The sequence below is a fragment of the Nipponia nippon genome, unplaced genomic scaffold (genome assembly GCF_047370975.1).
Source record: "Nipponia nippon isolate SJK-2023a ecotype South Korea unplaced genomic scaffold, ASM4737097v1 scaffold_7, whole genome shotgun sequence".
Classification (NCBI taxonomy): Eukaryota; Metazoa; Chordata; class Aves; order Pelecaniformes; family Threskiornithidae; genus Nipponia; species Nipponia nippon.
The window spans coordinates 16,531,309-16,549,580 of record NW_028262391.1 but is presented as its reverse complement, the minus strand read 5'-3'; the positions used below and the strand labels follow the sequence as shown (position 1 = coordinate 16,549,580).

The following is an 18,272-nucleotide window of genomic DNA, read 5'->3' as shown; positions in this document are numbered from 1 at the left end:
CCACAAATAACTGGATGAGCACAATTCAGAGATGTCAGTGGGCAAAAGATGTTTTATGGACATTATACTGCTTCACGTGCTTACTTTCTATGGTTTGTATCCGCAATCAGACCATTTTTTTATAGGCATTTTAAGCCTGGTTCCTTCATCCTTCACAGACTCACTAATATGCTTCACATAAGTGTAAGCAGCCCTACTGAAATCAGTGTGAAAGAATAGTAGATAACATTAAGAATGAGTGAGTTTTTGCAGAGTCAAGATTCTCTTCCATTTTACTAATAAATTCCAATTCTGAGTAATTTGGTGCAGAAAAACTCAAATATTACAGAATTATCTGTCAAAGTACAGAAGTTAAAATCTTTTTGTCATAGCTAGAGATGGAATATTATATTTTCTTGTGTCCACCTCTTGCGCTAAGCCCATCTCCAGAAAGCTTGCACCCTTTCACAACCAACCACCTACCTAACTCTTAAAGCTCTCTTTAGTCTCACTTTGCTATGTCTTCTGAGGGAAAACTAAAAGAAGGCGAGATAAAGCTGTACTTAAGGGTTACCTCCATAGCTGATTCCCTTATGTTAACCCCATTAACTGACATTTTGCCATTATTACTGAATTATGCTTGGATGGCTCCTACTTGGATCCCTTCAAAGGGGATGAGTTTTGGATGTCATTGCTCTGGGACTTCAGACTCAATTTGCATCCATTTATACTCTGAGCAAGTTTTCAGTCATCTCAACCTACATCTCTTCAGTGAAGGCTTGAATTGCTTTCCATGTTTTTTTGTTAAAGAATATGTAGAAGTACACTGGAAGGCACAGAGCAAGTGTACACTGCCCTTTCTATGTGTATTACTGTACTGCTAAGTTGCATGCCAACTTTATTGATTCAGCTTAGCACTTTTCAAATGAATAGAATTGTTCTGATGAAGAAAAAGGTATTATTCAAGAACACGTCCCCGTTAAACATTGCTGTTATAAGCATGCTTTGTTACCTGTCTTAGGATTACAAGGCCTGTTTACATGGTCCGTCTGAGACAGATAAGCTGTAAATTCCAAGAAGAAATGCTTATTTTTACTTTTTGAGTGCCTGGGAAAGCTGATGTTCAAGGGCAGTAAGTTTTTCCACCCTGGTTTGTCCCATCTTTATCTTCAACAAATTCTGTTGCTAGGGGGAACACTGAGGCAGTGAAACATCATTTTTGCTGTGTACAACGTGCTTTTTAATGGTTCTATTCCATTTTGCTTATCAAACTCAGAAGCCAGCTATTGATCCTACTGAGACCTTGTGAGTGAAGATTAAAGCATTCCAACATGCTTGTCTACAGGTGTGCCATGGTGAATTATGATCTTCGCATAATTCATAGAATGAAAAAGTTGCACCAAGAAACCAACTGTTAATCAGTGTATAGGCACAGGAGATCAATCTTTGATTCGTATATTCACAAATCCTGTTTACTTGGCCACATTAGAGAACAGACGGGTGTTCTGGAATGGATTCTTAGAAATGATGGATGTAATTGTCAAAACTGCCAAGGTCAATGTATAATGTTCAAAAAAGAACCAACTCATTTCAAGCACCTTCCATTTATCATTCATGCAATTTGACCCCCAGTTCTCTTTGTAATAACATACTATGAGGGAACAACTGCTGTGTTCATTCCTATATACTCCTGTGGACTTTTAAATATCATGCAGGTCACAGCCTTTCCAAAAGACTGAGGACATTTGTATATAACTTTTTTCCACCCTGAAGTATGTGGAAGCTATTAGATGAAGCCTGACTTTAATAAGAGTAAGTTTGTTTCCTATAAAATTGTTATGCTGCAGTACTATATACACTTGAAAGAAACTTGTTCCAGAATTTCATGGGTTTTCCATTTAAGAAATGTACATTGATTTATAATAAGTTTTGAAAAACATGCCTAAATAATTTTCTTTTCAGAACTGAGATGTTCCCACCATTGATGATGTATCTTAGTTGCTTAACATCATGCTGTGGAATATAAGCCAACTCTAAATAACGAGGGTTAGAGAAAAACTGTCCCTGTGGACAGTTTAGTCCATAACTCAGCCATTTCTTTTAAATACCAACCTTGCTTTGAGTCAGGGTACTGATTCAAGAGCAATGGCTTGGTAGTTTGTATTGGTACGTAGGTCTAAGTATATGGAAGTAATTCAAAGTGTTTTAATTTTCAGATTTAAAGAAAAACAGAAATGTAATTTTTAGCTTTTTTAGTTTTTAAACGTGGCATTTTAGAATGCCAGAATCTCAAAAATCTCTATTTTCTGGTATTATTTTTCATAAAGGTGAGCAAGGGGAAGATGTATGCATCTGTCAATTTTTGGTTACCACTGGGTATAGTTTTTAACTTTTGGAGTCTGCAACTTTTACCACTGTTTCCACAAACAGTGGTATAAACTAGTAGAGTGAACCTGAAAATAGACACCCAGCAGGTCATTTTCTCTCAGCTTACAGAGAATAGGACCATTGCAGATGGTTCACAATTATTTTTTAAATCAAATAGAAAAGAGTTCAGTCATAACATACGTGAATAACAACAATTTTTTTTTCCTGGAATGTGACGATAACCAGACTGAGTTTGCTTTTCAAAAAACCAACACACTGATTCATATTCTGTTGAACAATTTAGAAACCAAGACAAATCTGAGGATTTAGTTCAAAAGTAGTACAACCCACTAGGTATAACTGAGTGCCAAATGAAGAGTTGGCACCAAACAGCTTTATGAAGAAGGTGGAGAGGCCTGGAATCAGGCACATGAACAGCTTCAGTCACATGCTTTAATCCTATCAGTTTCCACAGTTTCAATAAGAAAGCCTGTGGACATGATGAAATGCCATTCTGAACTAAGGCAGCATCCTTAAAACAGAAGTTTAAAGAAACAGTATTTCCTAAATTTTCCCTTTTCTTCTTAGACCATTATCTTTTCATGAAAGAGTAACAGCCAGTCATGTACTTCTGTTGGGATGTCGTATTCCTCCCAAATAAATGAGTTCATTTCTCCTCAAGCTCATGACATAGTAATAGAGGGGGAGGCAGTTTGCATAATTTCTTCATATCTCATACAACATTGAAATAAGGCAATTACTTGTAGGTGGAGAAACTGTGACATCAGCCTGAAGGACAACAAAGGTGCATGGAGAAGCAATCATGTCTGAAATAGCAGAAGACTTTTTTTCATCTAACTTTTGCATCTTACAGCTGAGCTGTAAACTTAGTAACAGAGCTTTCTACTTAAGAAGAGGCACTTCCTCCAAAAATACTCTTTAAAACAGGAAAAAAAAATCTTTGAGATCTAGAACAGAGAATCTCCAGAAAAATTAAGTGATGACTTCAGCTTACATGATCAAAAAGTCTTCGCAGGGGGAAAAAAAAAAAAGAAAAAAAGAAAAGATTCTGCTTGCAAGAAGCTTCAGAAATATGACAGGGAAGAGTGGACAATGCAAAAGAGCTCCACATTCCCTCACAGAATCAATGTATCTGCTGAAGGCTGTAAATCTACAGACTGAAATGCAGGATGCCACGGGATGTCAAAGTGGTCTCTCTGACAGACATCAGGCATTTATCAGACTTAAATGAACATGAACTATTTCAGCACTTGGCTGAAGAGCCACCACAGAGACATCCGTAGCTTAGGAGGGTGATGTGCAAGCCAGTGCTTGTCTGGAAGCAATAGTGCTGCACTGGCACACTGGGACATCTGTTAGGCAGTTATAGCTCGTGGTTTGGAGCTGGCTTACACCCATCCATTGGAAACACGCACAGTATTAGCATGCAGTGGTCTGTGCTCAACCGAGCTCACATGCCCACATTTTTGGGGTTTTTTTTTGTTGGTTTTTTTTTGTTGTTGTTTTTTCTTTTTTAAGTGAATTAACATGCATTAGGGCAAAACCTTTTGATCACTTCAGAATAAAATCTTGCCACTGTGAGAATATACTTCATTTGTGATCAGTACAAAGGGAGATGAATTAATCTGATTAGTTTTATAATCCTTTGCACCCCATTGCTTTTTCAGCCAACTTGATATTCAGGTGTAAATCCACCATAGAGACAAAAGAATGCTTTGTAAGCAGCAGCAGCTTTGAAGTATAACCCATGCTGCAGGTGGAGTTTGGGCAATGGTGCTTTTGTACATAAATCTCAGTCAACAAGTCAGACATATAGCTTTAAAAAGTAGTATGGAAAACGTACAAATTAGTGCTGCTGATGAAGCTACTGGTTACACACTTCCAATGCATCATGACATCGGACTACTGCAGGCCTTAGCCTCCACATGTGGAATTTATCAGGAAGAGCCAGTGGCAGCAACTAATCAGTAACCACAAATATCAGGGACACCCGGAGGCAAGATTGCACCCCTGCAGATATGCTACACAACACTGGATAACAGGCACACTAATGATAAGGACTCATGCTTAGGTACGAGATATGACCCACTTACTTGCCTTCAAATTAGATCACGTAAGCTTGGAGTGCAAACCCACGGAGCTATTTCATTAGAAGGGTTATACATGTTTCAGGTGCCAGCCTTATGGTATGAGGACAGTACCTGTATATTACGCTGGCCATCAGTACCCTTCACACACAGGCAGTGGTGTCAAAAGTTATCACTTGCAGATGAGAACTGTGAAAGATGTGAATACAAGTGTCAAGTTATCTCTCTAGAGCGCAGTGCTTATCCACTGAACATGCATATATTGCTTTACCTTAGAGACTCAGTATATGCGAACAGAAGCTGCTTTTCCATCTCACCTTCTTTATATCTGCTGAGCTTTCCACTGAGCAATTACTATTCAGCTTTTATAGAAGCAGAAAGTTTTATTGCTTGTTGGACCCTATCTCATCCAACATAGCACCCAGTCTTTAGAAAAGAGCAGATGAATTTGCAATTGGGATACTAAGCAGGGACATGAGAGCCCTGCCCCGAGATAGCTATTGTACTATACAGCTGTGGAATATTGGGCAAGACTCTGCCCCAAGTCCCTGTGTGCAAGACTGGATAGCAGAATTTCTATATCTCACAGGGCTGTTGTGCAATCAGCCTTACCAAGTCTGAAGAGCTTGGACACTTCCTTCAGGACGAGCAGTTTAACTTCCTAACATGACGTACAGCACAAAACTATTATTCCGGGGCATTCCTGGATGGATGGAATTTTACAAGACAATGATTATAGCCCATACATTTCCACAAAAAAGTATCGGAGAAGAGTCACTGCAAGAAATAACGAAGTGACTGTCATTAATGACCTGAGCTCTACATGCAGAGTACACACCCTCGTAACTGTATAACTACCAAAACAGGGCTGTCTACAGCTGTATACCTATTTAATTGAAGCAGCACAGAAAGGCAAGATCATTTTGTTTATCAGAAGGCTAGCTTCTGTCAGATGTCAAATTTGTCCTTTTCACAATTTAAGTCATCCAACCCTTAAAACATAAACGGGATCCTCTAGTAATCTTGGGATGTACAATTCCTTTTGAGTCTCCTACTGTTCCCAGCACTCCTCCTGATTTGCAATAGGAACAGTTTTTAAAAGGTAGAAATTACTATTTCATAGCAATCTGGCTATATCACAATAGTACATGCTTTTACATTTTTCTTATATAAATACAGTTGATAACACTCCTCTCTTGTACATGCAAGGCGTGGTTTCATCTTCACTGTTTATCAACCAAGATATGAAAGGAGAAGAGAGTAATTATATTTCTGCTTCCATTTTTTGCTAACATTGTCAGATAATGAAGTATGTATTACTGTAGGCTTCTGCAAAACAAACCAAAGGGACAGTAGTGTCAGAACGGAAAATGGAAGAAGAAAGTCAGCTTTGAAGTCTACCTGTACATCTTCACTGCACTGCCAGCTCTGAGCTCATTTTGAAATCAAAGAACGATCACACAAAATTCGAAGCAATCAGACACATATTGCTACATGGAGACTTCACATCAAGTTCTTTCTTTTTAGCATGGAAAAGTAAAAACCCTGATGTTTTGAGATGAAGACTACAAGCAATTAGTCACATCTAGCATATAATTAATGTTTTCAGCATTCTAGTAAAGAAAAACACTGAAAATTTATAAAAAAGTAGGGTTATTTTCTTGAACATATAGTATGAAAACCTGTCATTTTTATGCAGCAGTGGCAATCAATTTTGAAATCTTCACAGATGTGCCGTTAAAGTTACTAATTTCACCAGGATGATCACAAATGCTTTACTCAGCTGTTCTACAAACATGAGAATAATACGAATCAAATCAAGTCCTAAATTACAATACCTCGTCCTTAGTGCTGGGATTTTTGTTTTGCCTTACATGCTTTGAATATTATAGTTTTAAATGAGACCGTAGCTAAAAGGGTTAAAAGCTTCATAAATGCTTGAGCAAATAAACAGAATGACAGTGGACACTCCAGTTATATTTAGTAAGCCATGATACCTCAGGAAGAGGAGAGCTTTAGCTGCTTGTAACCATCCTGTGAGAACGTCTGGACATTAAGACCTGGGAGAACAGACTTCAATGGAAAGGAAAGAGACTTGAATGGGTTACATCTGACAACATGTCGTACGAGGGGAGACAGCGAAATAGAAGACTGTACAAGTGTTAGACATGTTTGGTTCAATACCTGTTTACTGGAACACTGCAGATGTTAAAATTTGGCAATCTGTTATTTAAGACAAAAATTTGCTAATGTTATGTAACCCAATAAAATACTTGGTTAACAGCATCCCATTCAGCACAAGACAAACAAAGCTGCTGTCAATATTCCTTTTAATTAACCCAATAGTATTAGCTGCTTATGACTTCATTCCCCTCAGTCCCAGTAGGCAACCTGAAAGGCAATTCTCACTATTACTTAGCTCCCGTGGCGTAATCCACAAGAGGCTGTCAGCTTGCCATGGTTTGTGACCTCTGACCCAATCACTTTCTTCCTTTTAACATTACTACCTTTGCACATTTAATGAACTTTGTACATGGTTAAAAAGATGTCAGCACAGAGAAACGATAGTTCCTGCTGTGAAAGGCTCCATTGTTTCTGTAAGTCTAATTGACCTTTCACATCACAGAAAACGAGAAAAAAATCAATATAGTTACTCAGTCACCAGTCCAATGCTATCTTTTATAATTAATATGCTAACCACATTGCTTTTGGAACACTGACACCCAAACACCCCTCAATGTACAAAAATGAATTCTCATTAATAACCTTTATATTAATCACTGTTGCCCAGAACTGGAATCTGACTGAGAAATCCCCTGGTGGAAATTGCTATAATCGTTCAAACTACAGGAACGAATATTTTTTTTTGGCATAATTACTGCTGTCTTCTTATTGAAAAATATCCATTAGATGGCAGCTTTTAGTTACGTAAATCAAGTTGATTAATTTTTAATTTTTACCATTTATATGACTTTGCACAAGTAAAGATCTTTGATAATTTAAATGATTAGCTGAACAATTATTAAAGCAACTTGCAGCAGTTCAAATATTCATTTAGTTACTAGAAGAGCCATACATCATTAACTTCCAATTAAAAAGTTGGGGGATTGTAAATGCTGATACAATAAAAAATATACTTATGTTCTTGTCAATAAAGCAGCATACTGCTGTAAAAATATTGCTCTAACTTCAGCTGAAAGTAGGTGGTTCATCCAGTACCAGTTTTCTGCAGCTATTCCATAAGTGAGGAAGAAGAAACCCTCTTACGTGTCTCAAAGTCATTGGGAAGAGGCATCCAATGGCAGCACAGCACTTCTATGCGGTTCACCCCAGTCCTCCTTCTCCAAGATAGAAACACAAACCAGCTGCCAGGTCCCCGTGCTGGTTCAGCTCAGGAGAGCAGTTCAGTCAATAGCCTGCTGTACAGCAGTGCTCAACACAGGAGCCCCTTCAGACAACACCTGCCACAGTTTTTTTAGACACTCACACAACTTTTCTGTCTGGGCTTGCCCATACTTGTGTGTTAAAGCACCCAGAGCTTGCCCTTACGCACCTCCACTCACATTCGGAGCCAAAACAAAGGTTGATCCTGCCTCTTGTCCCATGTCCTGAACCATGCCAGCACAGACTGCTGAGCCCAGCACATATCACAGCAATTATCTTTCCAATAGAAGTATCCTGCAAAAAGTCACCTACTTTTTTATGCAATAGCCCAGTGGTTAGACTAACTTCTTCCTAAATACAAGGGGATTTCATTTCACATCTTACTCTCTGCCTCCCTTGATTGGCTACAGCTGAGCTGGATACCTGCTGAGTTTTGCCTTAAAACCTCTCAATAATATCATGGTTAGTCAGGAGCTGCTTCGCTAAAATCAGAGCTAGCAAACAGTGGAAGGACAAGAAGAATTATGATGCTAAGGCTAAGCAATGAGAGTCATCTCCAACATTAAGTCCATACCTGTATTATATACAGACTTAAACATATTGCACCAAAATTCAGTTATACTGTTCTGACTAGCCTTCTGCCAGCTTGGAAATCAAAATCTTCAAATACATACACAGTGTTGGTATTCTTGCTGTTGCATATGTAATTTTGTACCTTTCTGAACTGTTTTGAATATAATAAGGCATGATTAAAATGTTTTTTTTCCAAGGAAATAAGAGGGCAGCTGTACATGGTGCAGTGCTGAACGATCTGTTTCAGGATCTGGAGACAGTATTACTGCACAGGAGATGCACTTAAGTTATCCTACATGTCTGCTCAAAGCTGGTTCGTGTACATCTTCACAAGGCTGCACCACATGGGCCTCCTCTGACAAACCACATTACAGAAAGAAGAGGTGGTTGGAGTTTTTATTTTATTTTTTTAATTGAAGACTACTGGGTTTCTTTTGGAAAAAAGTAGATTCTTAAAATGAAATAGTCAGTGAACCTCACTGGTCCTTATTTATCAAAACAAAAAATTAAAAGTCACAGAAATTAAGTCTTCTGGGTTTTTTAGGGTTTTGTGGTTGGTTTTTGGTTTGGTTTGGTTTTTTACATAAACTGTGCCATTGACGCTGTCCCAGGGAAGACTATGATCAATACAACTTATAGGAGTTCTATACAGAAGAACTGCATCCTGTGCATAAAATAGTTATATCTGCATGGTTGTGAACTTTCTGATTTTTTGTCTTCTACCTCCCATTGTTAAAAGCCAACTCAACTTCTGCACTAACCAGGTAAATTACCTTATCACTGAGGTATTAGCAATTCTGTACCATACTTACTCTCCTGTCCCATTGTGCCTGCCTTCCCTTCCACCCCCAACAGAAATTGGAAGATAAAAGCTTCGGTCTAGACTGGAACTTAAATCTGGATTGCCTTGAAATACATGCTTTTAAGAAAAATGTAAAAACACAAGGAAGGGGAGAGGGAAATATTCAAAGTGGTGTTAACGGACGTAAATCACCTGCAGCAGACTCAAGTCCCAGTTTGTGTATTTGTGTATTTGGAGCGGTCATAAGACCTCACCTGTGGCAATATTTCTACCCACTGAAAAGAAAATGGAAATGCTGAAATTTAGAACTGGTGATTTCCAGCTTATTATCTTCCTACATACATGGCAGGCTGCATTTATATTCAACTGCATTTTCCTTCCATATATCTTTAAAACAGCTCTCTCCGGACCAATTTATAAATTGTAACACAGGCTCATATTTGCATTCTTACATGGGTACCTTGACACCTGTTTGCAAACAGAAGCTGAAGTTAGGGATGAAAGAAATCAGGAATAGGAGAATTACAAGAAAATAGTCTTTCAGGGAAGTCTAACAGGAAAATCTGAAGAGACAGAATGAAACCTAGGTCTTCAGTGTCCTAGTTTCCCATTTTAAACCACCTATCTATCCTTCCTCGAGACTACTCTTGCCTCTACAGCAACAATCATCTTTAAGGCTATTTTTAACAGTTAACTGTCTCTCCTTGATATCAAAACTTATTCTAAACATTCTGCTTAGCTGTTTTATATTCAGGATATTTGGCTTTGGAGAAAAGAATATTTTTTAAAGAAGAAACTTTATTTTTTTAATAATTGGGGGGGTTATAAGTCAGTTCAATATGGTTCTTTAGAAGATTAGTGTTATCAACATGCAAAGGATAACATCTCCACAAAGAGAACAGACAGTGTGAGCTGCTACTGTGTCAATTAAATCTTGGCATTCATTATGCCTATGTCCTTTTCCTGCCCCTTTCTTCCTTGGTGGTCTTCTGGTATTTTTCTTAATACCAGCAGCCAAAAAGAAAAAAGAAAAGATACTAGAGGCAATTTCTTCAGTACAGTCACAGACTTTTTTGTAGTTTAATATTTGAAACTGCAGCCCTTGTAACTTCAAGGGGCCACCACTCCACTATTTACACAGATGTTAGAGAAGGCAGCTTGTAACCATCTACCTCCGCCCCTGCAGTCACCTTTGCCTCTGAGCAGTCTTTGGGAGGTACATTAATAACGTTTGTATTAGATACCCATTTCTAAGTTACAATATTTTTATTTCACATTGTCTGTGTGGAATGTAACTTAATATATATCCTTGATGCAGGGAGATGTTTACATAGTATTTTATGATTAGTTCAATTGGAGACCACTGGGTTTTACAGGCTAGTATCAATAGTCCATATAGTCAGAGAGCAGGCAAGATATAATTATGGTGTTCCAGAAGAACTGCACACACAAAGTTAGGAATAAATTTAAAAGAGATAATAAACAGCCAGCTACAAAGAAATAAAATTGATCCAATCTTTAAATCTTTTGTATCGAAATTAAAATTCAGGAAAGACTGAATAAGAGACGAATAGAACCAAAACATGTATAAATTTTGTTTTAAAAAAATAAGTCATAATTGCTTGGTAATGCAGTTGAACAAGAAATTTTGTCTTTCCCTGACCATCTTGCTTTGGCTATTCTTTGAAGTGCTCCAAAGAAGCAATAATACGGTTAATAAAAAGTATTAGAGGGACTTACATAACATTTCTTTTGATTCTACCTTTTAATTCGCTCCTCTCCTACTACGAAATACAGAATGAAATTGGTAGAGGGCTTATTTCATAGGACCTTCCTGCCTCTTTAATCTTCAGCTTTGCTTTCTGAGCGTCTGCAGGTGCCCGTGCCCCGCTGGCAGGGCGAGAGCAGGTCTCCCACTGGGAATTTTACTCAGCCAGGTGACGTGCTGCCCCGCTGAGCCGTAAACACTGAGCAGAACCTGCCGGGGGAATATTTGCATTGTGGCTTTTCCTTTCGAATCAAAAGGTGTTAAAGATGTCATTGAAGAGCTTAGAATAGTGACTAAGCATTTTCTATACTTCAGTCTCTCGTGGCCTAACTTAGTCATATGGCCTCCTGCAGGTATGCCTAATAACTCCAGCTCTAGTGCCTGTATCTTTTCACACCTTTTTACCAAGAAGGAAGCATTGTCTTTGATTGTCCATCAGCCCTAATCCTTTCTCAGCATGAAGCTTGTTAGCATAATTGGAGAGAAGAAACCAAAAAGGTACATTATGTGCATCTATGTGTTTCTTTTTCAGTGAGGGAGGCTGTTTGGATGAAAGACCACTGTATTTAACGCACTAATTCAGCACCTACAGGTTTCCTCGATAGAAGAAAGTCTCCACATTTTTCAGGTTTTGATTTAATGCAAGTGATGAAAAATCACATCCATAGGTTTGTGAATGATAGTCACCATGCTCGTGAAAGACTTGCAGAAGTGCCTGCCTTGAATATTAGACTCACTATCCAAAAATAACTATGGAAAGTGACTGGCATCCCTGAGCTCAAGTTCTTGGTCAGTTAAACTGTAAAACTGATTGCAAAGAAATTAGTGAAGATTATGTTTTTAGCACCTTTTCCAAACAGAACAAAGATTTTTAATATCTTGCCCAGGACACTGGAGGCTAACAGAATAAATAGGAAGGTAATGAGCCCTAAAAACTTTGAAGACAGTTTCCCTCTTCTACCATCTTAGTCTTTAATGACAGTTAAAGGACTATAAGCAACAATAAGAGAAAGCCAACCATCCACCACAGGTGCTCTGTATTAGGATTTACTTCATATTTTAGTCTTCACCTCTCATGACTATCAAGACAAATGCCAAAATAAGCACAATTTGTCATTGGATTACACACTTTGTCTGTCAAGCTAGTAGAAGAATCTTTGGCATTTCTATTTGTATGACCCAAGATTTCAGCACAGCCAGATTTGGAAGACCAAGCAACAGTGAGGTATCTGGCTCCTCTCTAATACATCAAGTATGACATGATTACACGAGCTCAGTCGTCATCTGATTCATTCCCAGTACAGTCAGTGGAAACAGGGAACCATAGGACTGAAGCACAAATGTGCTACAGCTTCTCTTTGGCACATGCAACTTGCAGACTACCCTGACCAGGCCCAGCTTTGCTTTGAGCTGGGCCTAAAAACCAAAAATAGTCAAGTTATCTTGTTATTTAGGAGGCTGTTGCGTTCAAGACACTCTTGTAAACATGTACATATAACCACTTGTAGAGCAATTTATGCAAATGAGATTGCCTTCTCTCTCTGGCCCTGATATATAGATGCATTCAAAGAAGTACCCAGCCACTTTTTCCCTGTCTCTCTCAGCCCAACGATACCTGTATGCATTCCTTTACCCCACTGGCATTCATAGCTTAGCAAGTTAAGGGAAATGCTATTTTCCAAACTACATTCTACCCATGCAGGCACAGCTGTGCCCCACACCCACCTTTCACCACAAGCAACAGAACAAATTGATACAGCAGAAGAAACTTTGATGAGTCAAATAGGTGTTCCCACAAGCTTCTGTGTGTGTGTTTTGGTTTTTTAAAGGGACAATCTCTGAAGATGCTAAAGGAGCAGAATCTTGAGAACAAGTCTCAAACTTTACAACTTGAGTACAAAGAATGAGCGTATCATAGCACTATTTTTAAACTTGTGTTGTTTGTGATATCTGGCTCACGGTTATTTCATTTCAAAGTTCTGGATCAGGAAAAACAAGGAAAAAATCTATTTCTCTTCCTTATGTACACATAAACAGGTATTACCTTAGTTATAAGGCTTACACGTACAGAATTGAGCAGTGCCTATCCTCATGTAAGGTATAAGATAGTGTGATCACAAAAACTTCTCATTTTACTTTTCTTTCTGCTTATCAGGATAAACTCAGATTGTTATTCATACTTGCAACCTTTTTAGTGCTCTGGAGTGCTTGCAATCCAGATAACATTGCCCAAGTTTCCTTAGCTGGAAACAAATGACACTTTTTGTATAGTTTGGGGGTACAGCTTAACCAGTTGCACACAAGATTTTCAATAACTTTTAAAATCAATATATTCCATGGTTTGTTGTACAGCTTTAAGAATAATGTGCTGCTGAGCATAGTTCGTGAATATATCAAATTCAATCTTTCTATATACTCAAGCACCTAGAGCACCAGGTATGTATAAACAACATACAAGTCAACTAGTAAAATTAAGCATTTCTACACTTGATCAAATTAGAATAGAATTAAATTACATGTACTTTGGTCTCTCCAGTGTCTTCCTCTAGCTCAATGCACCTTGATATTAGACTCCATTGGTCATTGGTTGTGTGTTGAAATCCTTCATGAAGGACTATGACAGTGTGAGGGAGGGCTCTCACACAGCAGTATGAGTGTGGTCTGCCAGGGACTCCTGTTTATCATTGCTGCTAAGTTCAGTAAAATGCTTTGCCATCAATCACATCATCTTGGACTTTCTGCAACATGTAGCTGCCCTGATCTTGTCACAAATAGCAATTTGATTTCAGTTAACTAGGTTTTTACTAATTTCTGACCTCCTAAAACCAAAGTTTTTACCCCATTCCAGCACAGCCCTCACAGCATACGAACAAGAGACCACTTTCTTAATAAAAATGCAAGATATACCATAACCTATCCAGATCTTCAGTTTTTCCTTATATTGGAAGACATTGGCAGCCCTAGGATTTAAGAGCCAGGGAAGGGGAAAGTGAATCAAGTAGAACTCAAGAAAAAACAAACAAACAAACAAAAAAACCCCACCACAATAAAAATCTCACATCACAAAACTATGTAAAATAAACATTTTATCAACTCTGAATTAAAAAAAGTGAGAAGACAATGCAATGAGAAACAGGAGTCCTCACGGAGGTTTAGTAATCTTTTTGGTATTTTTGCTACAAAAACTCTCAGACCAAAGGATTTTGGAGTATGCATACACATTGCTCAGTTTTCAGCCACATTAGTCAGCTAGTTTACCACAACTGTATATGCATACATATACAGAAAACGGAAACCTTGGTCTTAGCCTGGCAAATTAGCCTAGTGTAGTTATCCAGATAACTTGGCCACCTAAAATGATAGCAGTGTTCATCTCCTAGATCACTCATAAATCATTGCAGAAGTCTATTTGGGAATTAAACATTTACTGAAATAACTGATGTGAATGTAAGTCGCTATTACCAGTGTCCTCATGTGAACGCACTTTTCCACAAAGGATTACCTTAGACTCCAGCAGAATAACATACTACATACTTTTGCAGAGCCAGAAGATGCATTTCCTTAATGATTTTCCAGGACAGTATCAGTATTAAATATATATCAGTCATTATATGTAAATACACATAACAGTTTTAACATAACAGTTTCTTCCCTCTGCAGGAAAGAAAAGGAAAATCCATCAAAGAATGGTGCATAGGGAAATCAAATATCAAATCCTTCCTGCTTCCAAGAAGAGATGTAATATTCTGTGAATGACTGACCTGGCTCTGACCTTGATCATGGTAAGAGATTTGTTTTGGTAGTCTGCTGTAGCCAGCAACCTGCAGAGCAGTTTGGGAATCCTACCACAGGGAGTTCTCAATGCTGTAGTTAAAAAGCACATTTGTTTATGTGGAGATACTATTGCAGATATGGTATTGCAATAATATATTTAAGATTGCTTGACAAATACATTAAAAGAAAGCTAGATAATTAAATACATAAGCATGAAAGGCTTCTTGAAGATAACATAAGGTGAGACGTAGCGCTCACCGCTGTGATTCCTGTAACAAAGGCAGCATTACAACAACATTAGTGGTTTTAATTATAGCCAGACAACAAATTCAAATAAAACTTTTTCACTCCATTTATGCACTGTTGACCCCAGGTATTGCAAAGGTTGGAGAAAAGTTCAGCTTTCTGTATAAAGTACCAAATGTACATATTACCTTCATATAAAGCATGACAAAATACAGAGAAACTGAACAAAGCATCAACATTTTTGTGTTTAACACAAACACAAGCCAATTTTTTTTTTTGCATTTAACTTTGTTTTGCTTTCCTTCAAAAAAAAAATATTCAAAGTACAGACTTCCAGCACTTTTTTATTTGAATACATTTGATACTTACTAGTTATATACTGAATAAATGTTGTGGCTAAGCAGCCTTTAGGCCACTTAAGCATCATTACTTTCTGCCTGAAGTTTTGAGTTGGTTTTTTTTCCCTTCAAAACTAGGGTTTTTTAGGTAGCCTGACAAAAATACAAGTTGAAAAAAGATACAAGTAGAGTCCTGCAATAATTGTCCAACTAAAATTCATGCCTTGTTATTATATATTACATCACGTGTGTATATATGTATTATACATGTTCTATTAAATATGTATAGATATGTATTATAAGGAGGCAACATCAGAACTCAAGATAGCTGGGTAGCACATGGTGGCTTGAGCAGACTAGAGAACCAAGATCAAAAAAGAAACGATACTGCTCAGAAAACTTACAGAAAAGACATGCAACCAACAGCAAATATCTGTGGAAACTTGACACTCGGAATAGGTAAGAGGCCAGCCAGTCCATAGACGTCGAGGTAAGATCCAGTAATTAAAAAGAAAGCCCAACCTACAAGACCAGCTTTCTTTCCATAGTACCTCTGATAACAGGGATGCTCAGGGCTCTAGCAGAATCCTTCTGCCATGCAAACATAGGCACACTGCCAGTCCACCACAGCACACTGTCCCACTGCACAGGAACACTGTTATAATCCCCATCCCAAGAATACCAAAGAGTTCTCTGTAGAAATACTCTTCCAAGCCTACAATAGCGTCTTTGTTCACTACTGAAATCACAAAATTGTCTGGGTAGCAAATGACGACAGGGACTGCCAGGCAGGATGAGCACAGGGCACGGAGTGCCGGCTCAGGCAAAGGAGGACATTGTCTGGGTTCATTGCTAGAGATGTTCCCTGTGTTACACAAGGAGCCCCCAGCAGCACTTCTGCTGGGGGAACACAAAGGACACACCCACAACAATTTCAAAGGTGTCACACCCCTAATTATTCTAACACTATTTTCACATGTGGCAGAAAACAGCTAACTAGAGGGCTGAGCATGAAATGTAAAAAAATTTCCCTGCGTAGAGAGGAAAGGACTCAAGAGGAAAAGAACTGTAAAAGGTTGCATTTGTTATACAGGTACGAAAAGGAACCAATAACCAGAAAAACCTTGGCAGTATCACAAAAAAAGGTGGGAACCTTACCTCAGCATGACAGTAATTATGGATAAGGCATAATGTGTTCTCAACACCAGTGTGATGGTGTTTATGTTTCAGGTGTAGTGTGATTTTAACTTTAGTGGGTTGGTGATTAAATTTAAGGTATATATGAATAATACATGGGGAATGAAATGGGGCATTATTATAGACAAAAAAAGTGAAATAACCAGTTGGAGATGTTGTTACAGAACTCTGAAAGTGCAAGCTTCCAGATGTTTATGTTCCCCAGCTTAAAAGATTAATGAGAACACTAAAGAATTATACCCAGCCCCTGGAGCAGAATACGAGTGGGGTTTTCTAGGCATGAATCTGGCCACTTCCTGAAAGAGGCAATTTTCCAGGTTTAGTGTGGTTGAAGCTAATTGGCCTAGAATTAGCTGGACTCAAAGCCATTTAGATTCAGTCCTGACAGAACCTCAAGGGAAACTTGCTGTGCTGGCACATAAGACATTTTAACCTTTGGAGCAGTTTCATGGCATAAATAACAATTTTCTGTGTATTGAATTCTTGATTTAGCAATGATTATGTAGACTGCACTGCCTTTCAAGCTCTGAAGCTGCTTCCAGAGCAGAGAGAAAAAAACACAGAAGACAATATCTGGACACTTGACCTACTACTACTTGCACTTCACAAACTTTGTTTTCTTGCTGTTACTCTGGCATTATTCACAACTCAATCTTAAACTAAATAATGAAAAAAATCAACCCAGGTCCATCATCCAACACAAGAAAATTAGCCTCCCGTCATGGCAACTCCATCAGTCCACTTGATTCGAAACACTATGCAACATTTATCCAAAGTGGGATCAAAAAGAAGGAACTGGTGTCGTACTCACCATTCCTACCCCAGCCAAAATGTAAGATCTTACTAAAAATTAAGACTACATTTCCATATCACTACTACATTTACAGTATCCACATAAAACATTTTACAGCAATTAGTTTTTCTTGACTAGCTGAGTGTTTGTCTTTCAATAATATAAGAGCATTTGCTTCTGGAGATTTGTTTTTCAGGGAATCATCCAGCAAGCTTTTGAAGGTCCACGCTTGCCTGTTCTTATTCATGATGACTATGAATGAATACCCTTCCTCCACTCTACCAAACAGCTCCTGTTACTAAATCCACATATAACTCCTCGGAGTCCCTGGTATAAAAGAAGTGGGGAGCCACAGGAATCACCACTTCAACAGGCTAACCTGGTACTGGGAGCTTTCACCTTCACAAACCTCTACTTGCTTATTGCCACCCCTCTTTAAAACAGCACCATTTTCCCATTACCCAGCATGAGTTCACGACCATAACATCCACGTAAATTACTTACCACTTCCAGTCAACACCTCCAGTTTCAAAGTCAAAGCAGCACAAGGGAAGTCTCCAAATCACCTGTTTCCTGGCCAATACACAGAGCTGCCTCACTCCTTCCCTCCAGCAACCAGTCAGGCAAGCCCAGACTGCAGCCTTTGATAGCCCCATCCAGGGGTGGGGCTGGGCCCCACAGGTGCAGGTGAGTGCTCTCCCAGGGTGAGCACTGCTGTTAACCCTTCATGGGAGACATGGGGAAGGTAACAGTCCAGAACCTTCTCTACTTTGGTTCAGAAGTGAATATGTTTCATTCTGAGCAGGAAATGTGCTGTGGGTTATCCCAGAATTTTTCAGGCACTGTCATAGCCGGCTATCGTTGGTCTATTAACTTAAAGCTTTATATATACCTGGAAAGAACCCTTTTGCAAATTCAGTTCCCTGCATTTATTTTTGCCAAC

General features: G+C 38.5%; 1 protein-coding gene across 1 annotated transcript in view; it reads right to left on the bottom strand.

The window, feature by feature from the left end:
* Window positions 1-17,938, bottom strand: part of LOC104015746 (phospholipid scramblase family member 5) — an 80,221-nt gene extending 62,283 nt beyond the window's left edge. The window contains exon 1 of the mRNA XM_087739594.1: window positions 17,834-17,938. The gene's annotated coding sequence lies outside the window, so the exon portion shown is untranslated. The remainder of the gene's footprint in view (window positions 1-17,833) is intronic.
* Between the last annotated feature and the right edge of the window lie 334 nt (window positions 17,939-18,272).